This window comes from Kogia breviceps, chromosome 4 (genome assembly GCF_026419965.1).
Source record: "Kogia breviceps isolate mKogBre1 chromosome 4, mKogBre1 haplotype 1, whole genome shotgun sequence".
In the NCBI taxonomy this organism is placed as follows: Eukaryota; Metazoa; Chordata; class Mammalia; order Artiodactyla; family Physeteridae; genus Kogia; species Kogia breviceps.
The window spans coordinates 175,258,491-175,277,439 of NC_081313.1; the positions used below are offsets into that span (position 1 = coordinate 175,258,491).

Consider the following 18,949-nt stretch of genomic DNA (forward strand, 5'->3'; position numbering starts at 1 on the left):
CACACACACAAAAAAAAACTACAAAATATTTAAAAGAAAATATAGGAGTAAATCTTCATGGATTGGTCAATCGCTGCTTGGATATGACACCAAAAGCAAAAGTGAAAAAAGAAAAAATAAAAGACAGGAGTTCATCAAAATTTAAAACTTTTCTGCTTCAAAGGACACAAGGAAGTGCAAAGACAACGCACATAATGGGAGAAAATATCTGCAAATCATTTATCTCATAAAGGGCTGGTCTTGATACCAGATGTAAAGAACTTTTGCAAACCAACAAAAGAAAAGACAAACAACCCAATTTAAAAATGGACAAAGGGGGACCTCCCTGGTGGCGCAGGGGTTAAGAATCCACCTGCCAATGCAGGGGACGTGGGTTCGAGCCCTGGTCCAGGGAGATACCACATGCCACAGAACAACTAGGCCCATGTACCACAACTACCGAGCCTGTGCTCTGGAGCCCGCAAGCCAGGATTACTGATCCCATGTGCCACAACTACCAAAGCCCACGTGCCTAGAGCCCGTGCTCCGCAACAAAGAGAAGCCACCGCAAGGAGAAGCCCGCGTGCCGCAACAAAGAGTAGCCCCCGCTCACCGCAACTAGAGAAAGCCACTAGAGAAAGTCTGCGTGCAGCAACGAAGACCCAACACAGCCATAAATAAATAGATTTTTTTTTTAAATGGACAAAGGATTTGAATAGACATTTCTCCGAAGAAGATATACAAATGGACAATAAGCACATGAAAAGCTTATTGTTAGTCATTAGGAAAATAAGAAAAAAAAAAAAACCACGATGAACAAAATACCACTTCACACCCACTAGGAAGCTGAATTCAAAAAGACAGATAAATGGGCTTCCCTGGTGGCGCAGTGGTTGAGAATCCGCCTGCCGATGCAGGGGACACGGGTTCGTGCCCCGGTCTGGGAAGATCCCACATGCCGCGGAGCGGCTGGGCCCGTGAGCCATGGCCGCTGAGCCTGCGCGTCCGGAGCCTGTGCTCCGCAAGGGAGAGGCCACAACAGTGAGGCCCGCCACACAAAAATTAAAAAAAAAAAAAAAAAAAAAAAAAAAAGACAGATAATAACAAGTGTTAATGAGGATGTGGAGAAACCAGCACTCTCCTACAACGCTGGTGAGAGCGTAAAATGATGCAGTCACTATGGAAAACTGTCTGGGGGTTTCTCAAGGTTAAACACAAGGATTACCATGTGACTCAGCAATTCTACTCCTAGGTACATACCCAGAAGAAATGAATGCATATGCGCCCATAAAACTTTGTCCAAAAATGTTCACAGCAGCATTATTCCTAATAGCCAAAAGGTGGAAACACCCCAAATGTCCATCAGGTGAGGACTGGATAAACGCAAGGTGGCATAACCATAGAGTGGAATATTATGCAGCCATAAAAAGGAATGAAGTTCTGATAGATGCTACAGCAAGGATGAACCTTGAACATGTTAATGCAAAGTGAAAGCAGCCAGACACAAACAGCTACAGAGCATATGATTTCATTCATACGAAGTGTCCAGAGCAGGCAAATTCATAGACAGAAAGTAGATGAACGGCTGCCAGGAGCTGGGGGTGGAGAGTGACTTGACTGCCTAATGGGCACAGAGTTTCTTTCGGGGACATGAAAATGGTCTGAAATTAGATACTGGTGATCACTGCACAACTCTGAATACGCTAAAATCAGCCGGATGGTACAATTTAAAAGGATGAATTTTATGGTTTGTGAATTATGTCTCAGTAAAGATGTTATTTTAGAACAAAAAGCACAAGAGCCACCTATGTACCAACAAGGGAAAAAGGCCATCTTAAAAAGCTTTAAGGGCTTCCCTGGTGGTGCAGTGGTTAAGAATCCGCCTGCCGATGCAGGGGATATGGGTTTGTGCCCCGGTCCGGGAAGATGCCACATGCCGCAGAGTGGCTGGCCCTGTGAGCCATGGCCGCTGAGCCTGCGCATCCGGAGCCTGTGCTCTGCAACGGGAGAGGCCACGGCACTGAGAGGCCCACGTACTGCAAAAAAAAAAAAAAAAAAAAAAAAAAAAAAACCTTTAAGATAAAAAAATGCTGCTGAGGGACTTCCCTGGTGGTGCGGTGGTTAAGAATCAGCCTGCCAATGCAGGGGACGTGGGTTTGATCCCTGGTCCGGGAAGATCCCACATGTCTCAGGGCAACTAAACCCATACGCCACAACTACTGAGGCTGCGCTCTAGAGGCCGTGAGCCACAACTACTGAAGTCCACGTGCCTAGAGCCTGTGCTCCAAAACAAGAGAAGCCACCGCAATGAGAAGCCTGCGCACCGCAACGAAGAGTAGGTCCCACTCACCGCAACTAGAGAAAGCTCACATGCAGCAACGAAGACCCAGCGCAGCCAAAAAACAAAAATCAAACAAACAAAAAGAACTGCTGGGCTTCCCTGGTGGCACAGTGGTTAAGAATCTGCCTGCCAATGCAAGGGACACGGGTTTGAGCCCTGGCCCGGGAAGATCCCACATGCCACAGAGCAACTAAGTCTGTGTGCCAAAACTACTGAACTTGCGCTCCAGAGCCCGCAAGCCACAACTGCTGAGCCCACGTGCCACAACTACTGAAACCTGCATGCCTAGAGCCCTAGAGAAAGCCCATTGCGCAGCAATGAAGACCCAACATAGCCAAAAATAAAAATAAACAAATAAATTTATTTTTAAAAAAAGAACTTCTGACCCACACAAACCAGTCTAACTCCAAGTGGTGACCAGCTCTGTTTGGCCCCAGCTGAGTAGCGGCTGGGGTCAGAGCTTGTCACCGAACAGGCTCTGCTACCTTTGCTGAGTGAATCCCACTTAGTGATGGAGACGCAGATGGGTGAGTTTACACAGAAAGGGAGATGGATTTCGAGAGCATCTAATACACGCCAGGCACAGTACAAGGGGCTGGCGCACACCTAGGAGCAAGGCTCCGCCATCAGGGCACTCACCTACTACTGGGTGGTAGGATAATAAACCAAATAAACAGGTAGGACAAGGACGCGGAGTGACAAGTAAAAAATAAAGCAGAGCAAGAGGATGGAGTAATAGAGCAGGGACATTTTAGCAGGGTGGCTAGGGAGGGCCTCTTGAGGAGGAAACAATTTGAGCAGAGGCCCAATAGAGATGATACACGAGCCACACCGCTATCTGAGGGAAGGAGCTTTCCAGGCAGAGGCAACAGCACGTGCAAAGGTCCTGAGGTGGGACTGTGTCTAACATGTTTGAGGAACAGTGTGGGGCCCTGTGTGGCTGGAACAGAGCAAGAAAGAGAGGAATAGGAGGAGGTGAGGGGAGAGAGGAGATGGAGCAGGGGGAGGAGGGTAAGGAGATCATGCAGGGCCTTCTGGGTGATAATGAGGACTTTTTTGGCCGCACCGTGCAGCTTGCAGGATCTCAGTTCCCTGACCAGGGATTGAACCCAGGCCATGGTAGTGAAAGCCCAGAATCCTAACCGCTAGGCCACCAGTGAACTCCCAAGGACTTTAACCTTTACACTGAGGGAACTAGGAGCCATGTTGGGTTCTGAGCAGAGGAGGGGCACCTTCCTAAAAGGCTCCCTCCCACCACTGTAGGGAGAACAGCCTGGGGTGGCGGAAGGGGGGAGGAGGGGGAGGGAGTGGAGTCAGAAGGTGCAGGACCTAGCAGGAAGTGACTGCAATGGTCCAGGTCAGCGCCCACGTTAGAGGGAATAATAATGGTTATAAAAACTAATAGCGGGACTTGACCTCGTGGTGCAGTGGTTAAGAATCCGCCTGCCAATGGAGGGGACACAGGTTCAAGCCCTGGTCCGGGAAGATCCCACATGCCGCAGAGCAACTAAGCCCGTGCGCCACAACTACTGAGCCTGTGCTCTAGAACCCTCAAGCCACAACTACTGAAGCCTGCGTGCTACAACTACTGAAGCCCGCACACCTACAGCCCGTGCTCTGCAACAAGAGAAGCCACTGCAATGAGAAGCCCGTGCACGGCAACAAAGAGTAGCCCCCGCTCGCCACAACTAGAGAAAGCCCGCGAACAGCAAAGAAGACCCAATGCAGCCAAAAATAAATAAATAAATATATTTTTTTAAAACAACAACTAATAGCAAAGCTCTCCATGTACCAAGGCACAAGTACCATTTTTGCAGAAACCAGCTGATTCTAAAATTTACATGTAAAGGTAAAGAAACTAGACTGGCCAAAACAATTCTGAAAAAGAAGAACAAGGAATTCCCTGGTGGTCCAGTGGTTAGGACTTGGCTCCTTCACTGCTGGGGCCGGTTTCGATCCCTGGTTGGGGAACTAGGATCCCGCAAGACGCGTGGCACAGCCAAAATTTTAAAAATTAATTAATTCAAAATCTCTCAAAATGCATCATGGTTATAAGGCACACAGAAACGTGCAGATAAATGTTTATATCAGCATTGATCATAATCACCCAGAACTGGAGGCAACCCAGCATCTGTCAGCATCCTTCAGTGGGTGAACACTTCAACAGCCAGTGATCCAGACACACCATGAAATACTCCTCAGCAACAAAATGGATCAAACTGTCAAGGCACACAGCCTGGATGGCTCTCAAAGGTGTTATGCAGAATGAAACAAGCCAGACTCAAAAGGTTACATGAGTCTATTTATATGACATTCTGGAAAAGGCAAAACCATAGAATAGAGAACCCATCAGTGGGGGCGGGGCGGGGGGGGTGACTGCAAAAGGACACGGGAGATTTTGGAGGGTGATAAAAGTGTTCTATATATTGTTTGTGGTGGTAACTCTTTGTGTGTTCACTATATGTAAATTTTATACCTCTAGGGCCGGGGGAAAAAACCGCACAAAAATAAGCATGCTCTCTGTCCTGATACACTAAGATCTCCAAGAAATACTGTTAAGTGACAACCTCGCTGTTCACAACAGGGTGTTAAGCTGGGCGGGAGAGGGAAGTGGATACACACACATTCATATTTGCTTCCATTTGCATTGAGAAACTGGGAGGACGCAGGAGAGGAGCGAGGGTGGTTAGTCATGGCTGTAGAGGACAGGAAGCAAGCTTCTCTCTCTCCATTCTTTCTGATATTTTTGAACTTGGTTCCATGTTGGACATATTACCTATTCAAACAATTATATTAAAAAGAACACTCGGGGGCTTCCCTGGTGGCGCAGTGGTTGGGAGTCCGCCTGCCGATGCAGGGGACACGGGTTCGTGCCCTGGTCCGGGAGGATCCCACATGCCACGGAGCGCCTGGGCCCGTGAGCCATGGCCGCTGAGCCTGCGCTTCCGGAGCCTGTGCTCCGCCACGGGAGAGGCCGGCGCACCGCAAAAAAAAAAAAAAAAAAAAAAAAAAAAAAAAAAAAAGGTAAAAAGAACACTCGGACTTCCTTAGTGGCACAGTGGTTAAGAATCCACCTGCCAATGTAGGGGACACGGGTTCGATCCCTGGTCCGGGAAGATCCCACATGCCGCGGAGCAACTAAGCCCATGTGCCACTACTACTGAGGCTGTGCTCTAGAGCCTGGAATTCATAACTACTGAGCCCGCACACCCCAACTACTGAGCCCGCATGCTGCAATTACTGAAGCCCGTGCACCTAGAGCCCATGCTTCGCAACAAGAGAAGCCACCGTAATGAGAGGCCCGCGCACCGCAACGAAGAGTAGCCCCTGCTCGCTGCAACTAGAGAAAGCCCGCGCACAGCAACGAAGACCCAACACAGCCAAAACAAAACAAAACAAAAATCTTCAATGCTTCCAAAGGATAGTGTACAAAAAGGACAAAAAAAGTAACTATGCGGCAAGGAAAGCTGACAGACATGCCATCTCACCCAAAAGATCAAGGTCAACATCATCCACGGTAAGCTTTATTGATATCACGGACCACTGACAGGATGTGAAGAGAAGAATACCTCATCTTTGTGGTCCTCTTCCCCACAACCCATAGCCCCAGTCGAACCATGAGAAAATACCAGATAAACCCAAATTGCAGGACAGTCTATAAAACACCAAGGTCATGAAAAGCAAAGGCTGTGGTGCTGTCATAGCTGGGCGGAAGCTAAGGAGACGGGATGACCCAATGTGATGTGGGATCCTGGATGGGGTCCTGGGACAGAAAAAGGACGTATTGGGGACAACTGCGGAAATGTGAATCAATTCTGGCTTTCGTTAATAATAATAATATGCCGAGGTTAATTTCTTAGCTGTGAGAAATATACCACGGCAAGGTAAGAGGTTAACCTTAGGGAAAGACGGGTGAAGAGTATATGCGAGCTCTCTGTACTGTCCTCATAACTTTTCTGTATGTTTATAGCTTACTTACTTTCTGTAAATCTAAAATTATGCCAAAATAAAAAATTTCTTAAAGAAACAAAACAAAGGCAAAAAACCCCTCGAGACACTAAATAGCAAAGAACTTGGCATGAGGGATGACACATTCCAGCGGGATTTTGGACTATCAAAGATAAGACCTGGGAATTCCCTGGCGGTCCAGCGGTCAGGACTCAGAGCTCTCACTACCAGGGCCTGGGTTCAATCCCTGGTCAAGAACTAACATCCCGCAAGCTGCACGGCACGGTCAAAAAAAAAAAAAGAACACAAAACCAAAACCAAAACCAAACAAAAAGACAGACTTAATCATGGCATTTAACGTTGTGGGGGGCGGGGGGGGCATTCACACATAAAAATAAAGAAAAAGGATCTGAGAAGAGCCACAAGCTGATGAAGGCGGTCCCGAGCCAAGGGCAAGAGGAACCTCCACCTTACTCTTCCTATAGGAGAGAACTGTATTTTACAGTGAGTAAACAGTCCAAGAACTCTTGTAATTAAAAATCAAGCTAGGGCTTCCCTGGTGGCGCAGTGGTTGAGAATCCGCCTGCCGATGCAGGAGACACGGGTTCGTGCCCTGGTCCGGGAAGATCCCACATGCCGCGGAGCAACTAAGCCCGTGAGCCATGGCTGCTAGGCCTGCGCGTCCAGAGCCTGTGCTCCGCAACGGGAGAGGCCACAACAGTGAGAGGCCCACATACCGCAAAAAAAAAAAAATTAAAAAAAAAAAAAAAAAAAATCAAGCTAGATGGACCTAGAGACTGTCACACAGAGTGAAGTAAGTCAGAAAGAGAAAAATATCGTATATTAATGCATATATGTTAATATGTTAATCTAGAAATATAGCACAGACGTTTGCAAAGCAGAAATGGAGACAGAGACGTGGAGAACCAATGTATGGATACCAAGGGGGAAGGGGAGGGTGGGAGGAATTGGGAGATTGGGATTGACACATATACACTATTGATACTAGGTATAAAATAGATAACAAATGAGAACATACTGTATGGCACTATGGAAACTCTACTTAACGCACCGTGGTGACCTAAATGGGAAGGAAATCCAAAAAGAGGGGATATATGTATATGTATAGCTGATTCATTTTGCTGTACAGCAGAAACTGACACAACACTGTAAAGCAGCTACACTCCAATAAAAGTTAGTTAAAAAAAAAATCAAGCTAGGACATCCTTTTGCCGGGAGCATATTCCAGGTGGAGGCCTCCCCACCTCAGAAAGTGGTCTGCTCTGAGCTGGCTGGCAACCTGTGCCACGCGGTGCCACCGGGAGATGCCACTAGGGCAGAGGCCTCTGGAGCCGGGCTTCCGTCTGAACGGCTTCCGCCGAGACGAGGGGAAGTGTTGCAAGACGAGGAGACGTGTCAGCCCAAACCACAGGCAGCCTCTCTCAAGCTGAGTGGGCGGCTCCCAGCCTCCGGTCACAGGCCCCTGATCTTGATTTATAGATCCCTGGGACCCCATCGCCCCACCAGCCAGAAAAGAACAACTCTGAGGGCATCACCCTCAAAGCCACTGGCTCCCCGGCTGCAGGGCCTGCTGAGGGCCTTGTAGGCAAGCAGGCTGTGACCCTCCAGAAGGATCCTGGCCATGAGCACAGAAGACAGAGGCCCCGTGGCTGGGACAGTAGGGGCTGTGTCCCCAACCCACCCCGGGGCTTCCTCCAGGGCTGGCCTGGCTGTGCCAGGGCGTATCACCCGGCAAGCAGACGTAACCCCAGCTGGGACTGTTCCTGCCTGCTGTGCCCGCTTGCTGGCCTACCAGTCCCTAGAGACTCTTATGGCTGGGAAAATGTGTCATGGGGCAGAGTCTCCAGGGCACCTCCTCCTCCTCCTCCGTCTGGGCATGAGGGTGTCCCCGGGGCCCTGGACAGCTCTGCTGGCCACCTGTCCACACACTATGGGTCTGTGGTCCAAGTTTAGGCAAAGGAGGTCTCCCGGGTCAAACAGAGCATGGTTCTCCATGCGGTGGCATCTGACTGGAATCCCCCTGGGAGATGTAAGTTGGTCTGGGGAGGGAGGGGTCTGGCACCGGGCATCCCCCCGTGACGGATACTAATGGGCTGCCAGGACTGAGAAGCAATGACCCCAGCAGCTTCCTTTCCTTGGTTCTTGGTCCAAGCAGGCACTTGGGTATCCACGGGCAAGGGGGTGGGGGTGGGAGGGGAGTTGCCTTCAAACCTCGGGTCCCCGTTGCGAGAGCGTGCCAGCGCCCGGACAGAGTGGGGCCCATTCCTGCCAGGGCTGCCTGGCACCCAGACAAGAAGCAAGCGTCGGAAGGGATGGCTCACTGGAAGCTGTGCAGGGCCTCAGTCACCTCAGCCCAGGGAGGGGGCCCCGCTCGGCCCCATCTCATAGCCAGGAGGCCAGTCCAGAGAGACAGCCATGCCTGGCCGGCCCCGAGGTCTTAGCCTGTTACTGTTACTACTCGGTGCCCAAAGGGCACATCACAGCCCTCCCCGTAAAAAGGATACACTTGCTTCTGTGCCCCCTGGAGCACCCCAAACCCCTCTTCTCTTCTGAGTCCCACACATCCCAGGTGGGCTGCGAGCCCCCAAAGGCAAGTCACAGAGCTGTCCTCTGGTCCCCTTCTCAATGTACAGCTGTGCAGTGAAATTAATCCAAGTTTGGTCTTAAGGTACCTTCATGGAACAAATACGCGTGCTCCTACTTTGTGCCAGGATGGCGAGGAACACTCGAAGATCCCTGCCCTTGTGGAACTCCCGTCTGGGGGGTGGGGAGGAAACAACACAAAACCGTTTCAGGTCCTAAGATGAGCTCTGAAGAAAACACACCCAGGTACGTGGTCTGAGTGCCAGGACTCTGTGTGAACCAGGGCAGGTCGGGGACGGCCTCTCAGAGGGGTGAGGTTTGAGCCGGGACCCAAGGGGAGAGGGGCAGGATGTGGAGAACTCTGGACAAAGAGGAGATGCGGAGGAAGGAAGAGAAAGGCCCCGAGTAGGCGTGAGTCTGGGGGTTCAGGGGCGGCCCGGAGGCCGTGTGGCCAGCGGGATGAGCTTGGGGGAGAGTGGGAGCAGGAGAGGGCGGGGGTGTTGGGGGGCCAGCGGAGGACTTGGACTTTTAGCCCAAGTGAGGTGGGGGCCACAGAGCGTGGTGGGAAGAAGAGGGACATGCCCAGACTCAGGTGTTCGCAGGTACCCTGTGGACACTGTGGGCGGTGGGGGAGGCAGGGCGGGTGCCAGGAGACCAGAGCAGAGGCGACTGCACTGGTCCGGGCCGTGGACGGGGTCGGGATGGGTGAAGCGCAGCGAGGACACGCTGACGTGGGAGCGCTGGGATGGACTCCTTGGCCCATCCCAAGTCCACTCGTTCAACCCAGGTGAACAGCTGCCGGGCAGCATCCTGGCCTCCACACCCGGGGGGGGCGGGGAGGGCCACACACCCAGTGCTGGCCATCAATCTCCCCACGTCCTCCTCTGTGTAGACACGTGTCCTACACAGGTGTCCCATGTCCACGTGCAAATCCTGGGAGGGGGTGACTAGAGACAGCCTGAGATTCCATCACCACCGAGAGGCTGGTGAACAAACAAAGGTGGCTTTGTACCATGGAGTACTATGCAGCCGTGACAACGACGAGAAAGCACCCTGTATAACAGGCCGCGAGCCTCGAGCCGGGGCCCACAGCCAGGCAGGACGAGCACAAAGGTCCTCATGTAGCAGTCACCTACCTACCTGCTTCCCGGCAGCTGCTGCCTGTCCTCACCTAGACAGAAAGACCTACTGCCTCCTTCAAGAAGCATTCCCTGGGCTTCCCTGGTGGCGCAGTGGCTGAGAATCCGCCTGCCGATGCAAGGGACACGGGTTCGTGCCCCGGTCCGGGAGGATCCCACATGCCGCGGAGCGGCTGGGCCCGTGAGCCGTGGCCGCTGAGCCTGCGCGTCCGGAGCCTGTGCTCCGCAACGGGAGAGGCCACAACAGTGAGAGGCCCGCGTACCGCAAAAAAAAAAAAAAAAAGGAAAAAAAAAGAAGCATTCCCTGACCACCATTCCCACCCCAAGGCTCCCTACGGGGCCGCTGTCTCCCACACGCCTCCACTCCCTTCTCACTGGGAAGTGCCTCCTCAGAGAAGGACCTCTAGGGCCTCTCGGGTAGAGTGAACAAGTGGGTAAGGATGGGGCTCAGAGCCCCACCCCCACCGCCTGCCCCATTTCTGCCCCTCAACTGCCTCATCTGTAAAATGGGGCCAAGCTGAGGGGACGTACAGACAGCACTCAGTGCCTAGCACATGGTGAGTATGTTCCAGGGCATGGAAAGTCCATTCAGTGTGACAGGAAGACCAGAGCCACCCCCCCAATCGCCACCAGAGGAGGCAACTCGAGCAGCTGAGCCGTGGCACCGGGCACCCCAATGGGCACTGCAAGAATCCCCACAAGGGCTTCAATTATTCCTCAACACCCGGCTTTGTTCCAGAAACTTCTGAGGTACAAATGCAGTGCAGAAGGAGGGAAAACTGGACCCTGTGAAGCTGGAGCCAAGGGGAAAAGGGAGGCTGGAAAATCCAAGAGAGCCAGGGGTGAGGATGCTACTTCAGGTACAGGCCAGCAGGCCTGGGGGAAGGGGGGCACCCATGAAGGCCGAGGCTCTGGGTTCAAGTCTGGCCACTTGGGCAAACCTCTATGACTCAATTTCCTTGTCAGTAGACGGAGGTCAAGCACTGGCCTCGAAGTAGGTGAGGCACCTTGTACCCAGGTCCCGGCATGGATCCTGGCAAACAGCATGTGAGACAGCACTGTCCTCTCTCACTGGGACAGCGGCAGTGACTCCTGCCGGCCCCCCACCTCCATTCTTACCCCTCTGGGAGGGTCAGGAAGCTCCAAGCAGCAGTCACAAACCTTTCGACGAAGCAGGACCCCTAGGATGTGTTGCATGGTTGGAAAACAAGTTTCTGAATGATATAAACAGGGTAGTCCCAGTTCTGGAAAGAAGATGTACCCCCAAAAGAAGCAACCCCGAATAGTGCTGTGTATTCTCTATAGGTACCAGCGTGTCCATATGTACGTAAACACGAGAGGGCTCTGACAGGATATATGCCAAACTGACAATGGTGCTTCCACGTGGAGCTGGAAGGAAGGGACAGGGTGGGCAATGTATCCTTCCTCAACTGTCATGGTTTCCCTTTTTCTGAGAACTCAGTCTTCAGTATTCTACTTATATAATTAAAACTTAGGAAAAATATGGGCTTCCCTGGTGGCGCAGTGGTTGAGAATCCGCCTGCCGATGCAGGGGACGCGGGTTCGTGCCCCGGTCCGGGAGGATCCCACGTGCCGTGGAGCGGCTGGGCCCGTGAGCCATGGCCGCTGAGCCTGGGCGTCTGGAGCCTGTGCTCCGCCACGGGAGAGGCCACAGCAGTGAGAGGCCTGCGTACCACGAAAAACAAACAAACAAACAAACAAACAAAAACTTAGGAAAAATAGGCATCTGACAGGCAGTTTCCTGACCCTCATGGGTCCAGTGGTCTTGCCTTCGACTCAGGTCCCTTTCCATATCTGAAGGGGCACCTGTGGAGCCCCTCTGCCTGGGACACCCTTCTCTGGGGTCTTCAAGGGGCTGGCTCCATAGCAGGCCCGCCCTGACCACCCCGTCGGAAGCAGCCCCTGCCCAGTCACTCTCTCACTCTCCCCACCGTTTTCACTGCACTTCTCCATCTTCAGAATGCCACTGCTCATTTAATCGTTCTGCTGACCTCTGTCCATCTCGGTGCCCCGCTGGGTCCCCGGCACCCGGCATGCTGTCAGACGCAGAGTTAAACACCTCAAGGGTCCGGAAAGCCAGAAATCGCTCCATCCATCACCTTGGCCCCAGCCCCAGATACAAGCACCGTAGTGTCCACTAGTGACCTGATAGCCAAAAGCCATGGCCACGCTTTCCCAACCCCACTGTCCCCGAGCAGTGGGCTCTGGAGAAGACAGGCCCGGCTCAGGCCCCGCTCCTGCCCTCCTCCCTATGTGACTTCAAGCCAGTCCACCTCTGAGGCCTCAGTTTCCCTACCTGTGAAGCAGGGATGCTAAGAGCAGTATCTGCCCCCAAGGACTGCTGGGACCATGTGGTCAGATTTTAGTCATAAGTCCCCGGGGCACAACACACAGTGAACTCTCCACAAACATCAGCTCTTACTGTGTTATAAACATCCAGCAGCAGGTGAAACCAAAAGGGCCACCCAGCTAGCTCCCTGTTCAAAGTGAGGGTGACTCCAAAGGGGAAAATCCCCAGCATCTAGCAGGGACCTCACTGCCAATACTAACAGGAACCCCGATGTACCTGGAAGCAGGAGTCTTTTCTCTCTGGTGCCATTTTGCCTCGGAGGCAGGGTAATTTTTTTCTTTATTCGGATTGTGGCTAATGGCCTATAAATATCTCATTATTGGCCTGCATTTTTCCAAAGCTCTAACAATAAGGGCTTAATTACAGCATGCGGTTGGCAACCCCAGTAAATTAAGGGTTAGCCGATGCCCCCATTTCTTCCTGCAGCTGAGGGGCCTGTAATTTCGGCATTTTCATTCAAATCGGGCAAAAGCCTGGCAGATGTGGCTCTGAACCAAAGGCAAACACCAGAGAGACACAGGGTTCCATGCCGTGCCCAGTGCTTTCTGCCCGCACTACCTTTGAAAACTCCAAATCTGGAACTGTCCACGAGGCCATCCTCTGCCCTCACCCACAATGAACCAGACTTTTTACCAGAGGATTTCAATCCGTGTACCTAGCGGGGGCCATTATCGCCAGACAAATAATTCTTTTTTTTTTTTTTTTTTTTTTTTTTTGCGGTACGCGGGCCTCTCACTGTTGTGGCCTCTCCCGTTGCGGAGCACAGGCTCCGGACGCGCAGGCCCAGCGGCCATGGCTCACGGGCCCAGTCGCTCCGCGGCATGTGGGATCTTCCCGGACCAGGGAACGAACCCGTGTCTCCTGCATCGGCAGGCGGACCCTCAACCACTGCGCCACCAGGGAAGCCCAGACAAATAATTCTGAAAAGCATTTGGGCAGCCCAGAGCTGAGTTCTGGAGAAATCGGTCTTCCTGGTTCTAAACATAATCCCCAAACGAGCCAAGACAAACAAAGAATTATGTGGGGAGACATCCCACACGTGAGGTTCGAAGCTGTACATTTTTCCAGGCTTTTTACTGTGAAAATACAACTGTTTGGAGTAAGATGGGCTCACACGCCCACGTGGTCTGGGCCCTGACAGGTCTTGCACAGGCTCTGTGGGCCATTCAATCCTCTCCTAGATCACTCTGAGTAGTTATTTCGTAGTTGGTTGTCTGGACACATTGTCTAGTCAATTCAATACTGTTGGGCCCCTTTGCTCTCAGTTTCCCACCATCATACGCTGAATGAGCAAAAAAAACCTCTCGTGGCCAAATGTTTGTTCAGCCACCGTTCCCACTTAGAAACAGCAGGAACGGGCTCCCACTAGCATTTCAGGACCTGGTTCACCAGCTGGTTCCAGCTGCATCCCCAGGGCTCAAAGTACACTGACAGGTACTCAATGATGAGTGTCTGTGCTAAAATGAGGCGTTACTTATATTAACAAAATAATCATGAATTCCTCTTCTTTAGGGAAAAAGAAATTAACAACTGATGCTCGGAGTCCTGACCCAGGGCTATACGTAATGCACGGGTCTAATATCTCACAAGGATTAGCTCATTTGAATGCTCCGCCTGCTCCCAGGAGAGAGGAACCGTCATGATCCCCACTTTCCAGACAAAGAAACTGACGCCCAAGAAGTGAGGTCATTCACCTGATGGATGCCACCTTCCCACAGGTGCCTCTGGACTCTGACTGCTCCGGCTGGCCTGGGTACTACAGATCACACAGACAAAGGCCCTTTGGCTTTGCCTGAAAGGAAGGACCATGGAAATAGCAGCTGTCATTTCCAAGTGTCTTTGAACACCGAAGAGCTGTTAAGGGACAAACCAGCCCAAAGAGCAAGCCATGTGCCCACCCCTCAGTCTGGCAGGCACGTGAGCCAACAGTCATCTGACACACATTCATCCAGCACCCACTGTGTGCCCCGCAGCGGCCCCATGATACAGCTACGTCTCCCTGCAGGGATCCATCACCCGAGACCAAATGGAAACTCAGCTGGAAACGGTAGAGTCCGTGGGCAGCTGCTTCTTGTCAAAAGAAAAATGGCACCGGGCCCTACATGTGCTCACAGGCACTACTCACTGAGAGCATCGAGGCAGAGCTGCACATCAAAGGCAAGAGCCCTCAGCTTGCCCAGGACCAGATCCAGAAGGATCACAACAGTGCCACCAGCGGCTCTCCCTCTACCCAGGGCCCTCCCTGGCCCCCAAGTCTCCATGTGGCCTGCACCCCGCCCCACCCCAGTACCTCCCTCACCTCATCTCCCCCCACTCGCCCACTATACCATGTTCCAGGCACACTCCCACCTCAGGGCCTTTGCCCTGGCCGTTCCCACAGCCTGGGACGCTCTTCCCACAGATCTCCACTGGTGGGTCCTCCCTCACCTCCTTAAGGCTCTGTTCAAATGTCACCTTCCCGTGGAGGCCTTCCCTGACCCTCCATTTAAACCTACAACCTCCCCCTGCCCTCTCCATAATCTTCTCTTTTGTATCCATAAACCGGTTATCTTCTACCTTGTTTCTTCTTTATCTGCGTCCTGCTGGAAGGTCAGCTCCCCCAGGGCAGGGGCTTTGGTCTCCTGCTCAGGGCTGTGTCTGCAGCCCTAGGACAGAACGGGGCACGGAGTGAACATGCTCAGCAAACACTTTTCAATGAACGAATGAAAAATGCATGACCTTTTAAGTGCTTTTTCACACTAGACGCTCTTCCCAGACTCACTTAATCCTCACTCCACCCTCAATGCCCTAAGAGGTGAAACACACCCAACCTGGTGGCCTGAATGGGGCCCATGAGTAGGTAATGTTAAGGGCCCCATTTCCCAGATGGGGAAACTGACGCTCAGAGGACAAAGACTGACAGGATCAAGTCCAAGACTGGGAGACTCCAAGCTGGAGGCCTCAACCTCTGCCTCCCCGCTTCCTTCCGTGCTCTTCTCCCAAGGGAAAATTTCTAAAGCCCTTCCCTTTGCCAGCCCCCGAGGCTAAATGACAAGGGTCACCAGGGAGCCACATCCTCCACTCTCTTTAGGGCCACAGGTCTATCTTCTGGTACAGGGCAGGACAAGCCCTGGGCCTTAAACTTAAAGGTTTCCAGGGCCAGGAGGCTCCAAGCAAATATGAAATGGGCCTGGGCAAGCATTAGGGAGTAGTGGGGACTCTGGCAGCTCAAGGGGCCACTCCTAGTCTGATGGGGCTGCTTCTGAGACCCAGGCAGTTGGTGCCAGGCACAGGCCCAGGGAGGCCAGAATACGAGGATTATAACAGCAGCAGCCACAGGTACAGGGTCCATGCACTCGACAACGTTAACTCACACTGTCCTGCAGAGAGGGCCTAGTAATCACCCCATTTTACGGAAAGGAACCGGGCCATAGTCACACAGCCAAACATGCTAGAGCCAGGCCTAGGGCCCAGAGCCTGTGCGCTACACCGCTAAACCCTAAAGATCTTTGGGGTTTTTGCTAGCACGACCACAATCTGATTTTGATGCAAAATCTCACTTTTAAATGTTGACAGCTAATTAAAAACAAAACATTTTAGGGCTCCCCTGGTGGCGCAGTGGTTAAGAATCTGCCTGCCAACGCAGGGGACGCGGGTTCGAGCCCTGGTCGGGAAGATCCCACATGCCGCGGAGCAACTACGCTGGTGCACCACAACTACTGAGCCTGCGCTCTAGAGCCCATGAGCCACAACTACTGAAGCCTGCGCGCCACAACTACAGAAGCCCACGCGCCTAGAGCCCGTGCTCTGCAACTAGAGAAGCCACTGCAGTGAGAAGCCCACGCACCATAACGAAGAGTAGCCCCCGCTCGCTGCAACTAGAAAAGCCCGCGTGCAGCAACGAAGACCCAACGCAGCCAAAAATAATAAATAAATACATTTATAAAAAACAAAACAAAACAAAACATTTTAAACTCCATGCTGGTGAAAAAAAAGACGGAGCAAGCAGGCTTCAGCCCCCGTGGCCATGGACCTGCAACCCCTGGTACGGGGCTGGGCTAACTGGGCTATTCTCACTTTCGGATCAAGTTCTTAGAAAAGCCACAAGGAGGAGGCAGGGAAACAGAGCAGCCTGTGCTGCCCCCAAGGCACAGAGCTTGACACTCTCCTGCTTCTTCCTTGAAACCAGCTGGGAGACCCTCTGTGTGGGTCCAGGGTACAAGGGAGGAAAAGGGTCCTCAGCTGCAGCACGGTTTAGCCAAAGTCACAAAAAGAAGCAGGCAGTGGGACTCAAAGCGAAGCCTGCCTGCCATCCCCTTATGGCAGGGCTTTGTAGCTGAGAAGCCTTACCCACACTCCAGAAATAAAAAGAAGTTGGCTCCTGTTTGAGCACCCCATACCCAAAGAGAGGCCTTTTAACAGCTTTGGTTCTCGAGCCCTGAATTAATGCGCTTAACGACCGATGTCACGCTGCAGGCTCTAGAAGGAGGTCGCCACAGGAGCCAGCTCAATAGCAGTTGGCAGTTGCCAGATGCCAGGGTGGGTGGGAGGGAAAGGTGAAGGGCAGGGGGCCCGAGAAGAGGTGGGGATGGGAGAGAGACCCGGGGTCTCCAACCCAGAGCCCTCAATCCCTCACTGAACAACCTCGAGCAAGAATGCTCAGCTCTCTGAGCCTCAGTTTTCTGCTCTGGAAAATGGGATCACAGCAATGCCAGCCTCATAAGGCTTAAATGAAGTCCAGTGTGTAACTTCAGAGCACTTTTAATTCTGACTAGGCTTTGTTGTCAATATGAAAGGAACCAGCCTGGGGAGTAACAGCCCCATCCAAGTACACCTACTGTGTGCCCAGGCACTAAGCTAAGTAAGCACTTTCAACATACCATGTCACTGCATCCTTGCAACAGTCTTGTTGAGGGTCCATCACCCCATTTTTCAGAGAGGAAACTAAGGCTCAAAGAGGTCAAACAATCTGTGCAAGGTCACAAGGCAGATGAAATGGACAGAGCTTTGCAGACGCTCACCGGAAGCCTGGGCAGACAGGAAGATGGCCAAGCAGGGGGCCCACAGCCCAGCCCGAGGCTCAGCCCAGGCCGCACTGATCCCAAGTACACACCTTTCCGCCACAGCAGACAGAGGGCATTGCGCCAGAGACAAAGCAGCGAAGGAGGAAATTCGTGCTGCTGGGAGCAAAACCCCAGGCCTCTGGGAAGGCAGGGGCGGGGCTGGGCGCCCAGCTGGGCTCCACTGAGTGCCAGCCTGGGCTCCACTGAGTGCCAGCCTGGTGGCCTTGGGCAAATAGCGAATCTTTTCTGAGCTGAACCAAGAAACAACTCAGCTTGGGGCCTGCTGGATGAACATAACCTCTTAACACTGATAACAACAATAATAATAATGATGACTGTGACGTTATTATTTGGCAGCCACAGTCACAAATGGAGTCCTTCCCAGAATGCAGAAGTGGCCACCCATCTGGGAGGCAGAAGGACAAGAAGTGGGAGAAGGGAGAGGGGAGAACCAACCGCCCTCAGTGGCCACAGGGTCCATTCTCATCCATTAGCTTCCTGAACCCTGGAAACAGCCCAGAGAGTGGAATTTGTCCACTGGACAGATGGGCAATCTGAGGCTTCTCAGGGCTGCCCAGGGAGGGCTGTATACCAGCTCTTGCCACCACAACCTGATCAGGCAAGAAGTTCCTTCCCAGGATCCAAGGAGGGCCCCCAATTTTCAGGCTTTAGCTTGGGGTTTGGACCCTATGTTCCAGGGCCCCGGAGGCACCCTGACATGGGCCAGGAAAGACTGCTGGAGGAAGTTCCCCCTGGGGTCCTACTTCCAATAGAAAGGAGTTAGGTCTCATCCTTCAGCTCCCTTCTCCTCTGCATGCTCCCACCACCGCCCCGCCACAGAGGTGACAGCTAGGGTATTGACAGGCAGATTAGGAGAAGGACAGACACCAGGACAGACAGACAAAAGGGTCCACTTGGAAGAGAGGAGCCAGCATTCACCAGGCACCAAGCTGAAGAGTCAGCCCAGGAGAGCCAGACAACAGGGTCTCCTAGGTCTAGCCAGCCAGTCAGACAGCAGAGGCCAGCTGGGTAACCCAACAGAGGAACAGCTAAGTGTTAAAGTCTGGGAGGGGCATGGATGGGCAACCAGACAGGACAGGTCATCCTGGATAGCTAGCCAGGCAGCAGGGGGCTGCCCTGCGGTACTGGACAGATGGATAGCCAAATGGTGGCGGCGGGGAAACCTATCCAGGACAGAGAGACAGCCAACCAGACGACAGAAACTGCTCCAGATAAATGAACAGCCAGCAAGACCGCAGGGATCGGCCCAAAAGATATCTAGGTGACAGGTTTCGGACAGACAGAGAAGGGGAACCTATCCCTGACCCACAGACAACCAGATGGCATAGTTCACCCACTACAGCCGGGGGCCAGAGAGTCGGCGGGGGTTCACTGCACCTCCTGGCCCACGCCTCCCAGAACCTGCAGGGTGCCCTCCGCCCAGGGCGTCCCACAGGGCCCGCCTCCCTGTCCCCGTCCCCGTCGCGGGCACGCAAGCGCCGCAGTTACGCCGGCGGCGCAGGAC

At 52.8% G+C, this 18,949-nt stretch overlaps 1 protein-coding gene across 14 annotated transcripts in view; it reads right to left on the reverse strand.

The window, feature by feature from the left end:
- DNM2 (dynamin 2) overlaps positions 1–18,949 on the reverse strand; it is a 96,284-nt gene that overhangs the window by 77,021 nt on the left and 314 nt on the right. The gene's annotated exons all lie outside the window — the stretch shown is intronic.